Source organism: Scyliorhinus canicula, chromosome 12 (genome assembly GCF_902713615.1).
Source record: "Scyliorhinus canicula chromosome 12, sScyCan1.1, whole genome shotgun sequence".
NCBI classification, from domain to species: domain Eukaryota; kingdom Metazoa; phylum Chordata; class Chondrichthyes; order Carcharhiniformes; family Scyliorhinidae; genus Scyliorhinus; species Scyliorhinus canicula.
Window position 1 is genome coordinate 86,298,746 of NC_052157.1, and position 4,807 is coordinate 86,303,552.

The 4,807-nt window shown below is 40.8% G+C and overlaps 1 non-coding gene across 1 annotated transcript; it reads left to right on the forward strand.

Moving 5' to 3' along the window:
• The first annotated feature begins 426 nt into the window (after positions 1-426).
• On the forward strand, positions 427-535 carry LOC119975292. Its single transcript, XR_005462710.1, has one exon. It is a non-coding gene; the product is annotated as a U6 spliceosomal RNA (small nuclear RNA).
• The last annotated feature ends 4,272 nt before the right edge of the window (positions 536-4,807 follow it).

A 4,807-nucleotide genomic window follows, 5' to 3' on the forward strand; every position in this document is an offset into this window, starting at 1 on the left:
TACTGACCGCGAGCTGTTATCAAATAGTGGACCAAAGATGTTCGATTTAGTTCTAGCGTTTCAAAGTGATAATCACGAATCTGATATTAGGATGATAGGCTTGGGTCAGTCTGACTTAAAAGGGATGAAGTACAGTGCTAAAGTCAACACGAAAAATCTGTTAATGTTTAAAGTGATTGAAGATCAGTGGATAATATTGAAAGAAACGTTGAACAACACATAGAGCGAGTATATTCCTCCAAGGCAAAAAAGCGCCGCATCACAAAAAACACACAAAAAACAGCCATGGACAAATAAGAAGCTTAATGACAGAATAGAATTGATAGAAAAAGCTTAAAATGTGAAACGGGGCACAGATGATAGCTGCAAAGAAGAACACCGTGTCACAAAGCAGCTCAGAAGATCTACTAAAAGTTGTTATGAAAGGTAATTCGGCTTCGGCAGCACATATACTAAAATTTGAACGATGCAGAGAAGATTAGCATGAGCCCTCTGCAAGGATGACACGCAGATTCGTGAAGTGTTCCATGAATGGAAATTTGCAAGGGACGCAACGATCAGTAAGAATAAATTGCCAGTGACAAAAGGGAAATAGTGGACATGTTGAACAATTATTTTGTCTAGTATTTACAACTGAGAGCATTTTATTTTATTTAGTTTTTATAAATGTAGAGCTCCAAATTAGCGTAGCCAATCCATCTACCCTGCACAACCTTGGGTTGCGAGGTAGGGGGGGGGGATCCCACGCAAATACCGGGAGAATGGGCAAACTCCACACGGACAGTGACCCAGAACCGGGATTAAACCTAGGACCTCGGCGCCGCGAGGCTGCAGGGCTGTCACAGTGCGCCACAGTTCCGCCCCTAACAACTGAGAACTTTCTGCAAGTCCTGAAAACAAAATTAACAGTCAATAGTGGAGTGGGATTTAATACATTTAACGTAATTACAGGATCGGTGGCGAGGAAGCAACCGAAACAAATGGGTGATAAATCGCCAGCACTGTTGGTTTTTACGCGAGGGTATTAAAGGAAGTAAGGGAGTACATTGCAGATGCGTTTATTGTAAAATTTAAGATTACGGTCTGCTCCTTCTGGATTAGAAATTCGCACATGCCAGTCTACGTTTTAACAAGTGTAAATCGTAAAAAGTTGGGTGCAAGAGACGGGTTAGCCTAGCACCTGATGTGGTGAATTTTCTGGAGTCTCTTATCAAGGATGGGGTAACTGAATACCACAAATAAAATCGGTCGGTCAGGGCAAGACAGCATGGACTCGTGAAGGCAATTCCACGTCTAAATTATCCTTTTACATTTTTGAGGGGCGATTCACCGAGTGGACACGTAAATGTCCAATAATCTTATTTATATTGACTTAAAGGAAGTATTTTATAACAATACACATAAAAGACTGAGTAAGCTCACAGGGCCGAGGGCAAATTATTGACATGCTTAGGACATGTGTTGAATGGCAAGCGACCGAATTGGGTTAATGGGTAAATAACCAAACAGCAGGAGGTGACGAGAGGTGTATGACGGGGATCTGTTTGGGGTCCATTGATTCATATTATTATTTCACGATTTAGAATATGACACAGGAAGTAATGTAATGAAATTCGATAATGATTAAAAAGATGACATTTTCGACTGCCGGGATGAAAGCCTAAAATAGCGAGGAGATATTGACAGACGAGCTGAATGAGCAAAATTGTGGCAAATGATGTGGGTTTGTTGATTTGAACGAAAAATGGACTGAGCAGAGTACTCGAAAATGGAAAGCGATGAGGTACAGTAGATGTCCAAAGTGGCTTGGGGACGTGAGTACGTGTATCCTTAAAATACCAGAAAAAGGGGTGAAAATAATCAAAGAGATGAATAGATTGGTCGCACTTAAATCTGGAACATTGCATTATAAATAATGAGATGTTATGTGACAACACACGTTAGGAAGGATATTGTGGCCATGAAAGAAATGCAACATAGGTTTACAAAAATATACCTGGACAAGCTGGTTTCCATTACAGGGAGTGGTTGCACAAATTAGGCCTGCCGTCGCGTGAATTTAGACGGTTAATGAGTGTTCTGATCGAAGTAATTATGACATTTTCAGGCAAATACAGTGTAGGTAGAGATAAAGCATTTTCAGTTGTAGCAGATTCTGAATCTAGGGCGCATAATCTAACATTTAGATCTAGGCTGTTCTGGAAAGATGTTAGGAAGCACTTCTTAAATCAAAGGGTAGGAGAGTTTTGGAATTCTGCACCACAGGCAGCAGTGGAAGCTCGAACAGGTGCTTAATTTAAATCCGAGATAGGCAGATTTTGTTCAGTCAAGTTATTAATGGATGTGGGCCAGAGACGACGTTTTGCAGTTAGGCCACATCGACCACGATATTATTAAATGGCGGGACATGCCGAGATGAATTGATCACTCCTGTCCCTATGTTCTTCTGATGCTATGCCCCCTTGATCAGAACAAATAATTTCCTTAATATTGCTGGAATCGTCGAAAAAAGTAAAGAGTTACCCCTCCGTCCATTTTCAATATTACAACGCATATCAGGTCATTTTCAAACCATCACTACGTTTGTGACACTCAAATGGATGTCTGTCTTACCCTGCATATGCAAGACATATGTACACTTAGTAAAATCTTTGAAACAGTACAATAGTAAGCAGCATGTATTTAAAAAGATCGCCCTGATCCTCTGTCCAGAAGAATTCATAGTTCTCTTGTTGAATTGAAACATTGTGTCGTAGTCTCAGTGTTTCATGTCCATTCTGAAAAAGATTGACTATTTCACAAAAAATGTCACCATGACCACTGCCACCTGTAAAGTTTTTCAACTCCATCATTCAAAACCTAAATCTGTTGATTATTTTTTAATTTTAACGAGGCAGCGACAGACATAGTGTCAATTCTTTACCATTTTTCAGACTTTACAATTGGAGGCAAGATTTCAGATGTGTAGTTGAACAAACTATTCCAAAGTAACATGTGGATGGCAAAACCGCCATTGCGTTTCTCTGTTCTTGAAGACAGCGGACGCCGCCTGGAGGCGTGAGGGGATTTCAACGGGAAATGTAATGGACAAACGGCGGGAATACAGTGAAGTACGTGCGGCCGACAAACACGCGCTAAGTGGCGGGTGTGGGGGCATAAGATCAAGCCCATTGTCCTTTACATGCGACAGAAGCATCTGATGAAGGCTGTAGTCTGCCTGTCCGTTTGGTTTCCGAGAAGCCATGCTCGCCATTCAATTCGCACATCGGCTGATATTGTTTACGCAAGCCGAATTCTCAATCTCACAGTAGCCTCGAGATATCGTACTTCGGTTTACAGTCGTCACCAGTTAATTGTCAGCCTGGCAACTTTAGTTTTTCTTTCACATTGTAGGACAAAATAGTGGGGACTCCCGTTCCGCAATTAAAATTTGCTCCGTCAAACCTGTGCTTGCTTCGCGGGGATATATATTTTTCAGGCAGGATTTCTGTTCGATGGAAAGAAAATGCTGTTCAACCCTAGTAGCAAGAATTTCTTTTGACTCCGCTTTACGCGACCTGAGGCTGAATCATATTGCATCAATCTTGAAAAGGTGTCGCTTCAAACAAATGTATAATGTAATGCTTATATTGTAGCTCACTGGAGCGGGTTCGATGTTGCTCTGAGGACCTGGCCTCTCACTCCCTCTCTTTTCAATCCCTCTCTCTCTCGCTGCCCACTTTCTCACTCCCTCTCTCTGCAACAGTGCAGCATCATCACGTTTAACATAAAACGGCAACGGATTCTCAGTGGCTTGCCTTTTCGAATGGCTTTTTTTTCTAGAAAATAAAACAAATGTAAACCAGTAAATATCAAGAGACGATTGGAAATCAAACATATATAAAGATGATCACATAGAATTGCCGATTAAAGCTTCAACCTGAAATACGATAGCTTGACAGAAGAGCACAGTGTCTATTTGACGAGGAATTCGGGCAGATGACAAAGCAACTGACACGTGTTGGGAACTATGTCGAGAAGTACTCTTCAGATAATTCTTTTCATGATATCATCTCACGAGATTAACAGTAAAATCAACGTATTCGAAATGATGCGTTTAACAATGTCAAACGTTGAAACGTTCTTTCTCCCAATGTATGCAATCGACATTTGACAGAAACTTACTGCTAATGAGCGTACCGTAAATCTTCTGGCTTCCACTTAATTCCATTACTACTTATCAAGCCTTGCTGACGAATCTAACGGGCAGGCACATCACTATATGGCTTTAATTTTTAAACAATGTTTCGTTAAAAGATGAGAGGCCTTCCGACATCATATGAATGTGAGCTCAACATTATTCAACCTCTGCGATCAACTGTTTCCTGTTTAAATCGCTGACAATTTCAGATCCAAGGAAACATTATTACAAAATTGATTCAACAGTTTCGATTTGATCTCCAGTTTTTAAATTAACATCTTGCAAGACATCTTGATGATACAAAGATAGGTGGAGGGGCAGGTAGTATTGAGGAGGTGGGGAGGCTGCAGAAAGATTTAGACAGTTTAGGAGAATGGTCCAAGAAGTGGCTGATGAAATTCAACGTGGGCAAGTGCGAGATCTTGCACTTTGGAAAAAAGAATAGAGGCATGGACTATTTTCTAAACGGTGACAAAATTCATAATGCTAAAGTGCAAAAGGACTTGGGAGTCCTAGTCCAGGATTCTCTAAAGGTAAACTTGCAGGTTGAGTCCGTAATTAAGAAAGCAAATGTAATGTTGTCATTTATCTCAAGAGGCTTGGAATATAAAAGCAGGGATGTACTTC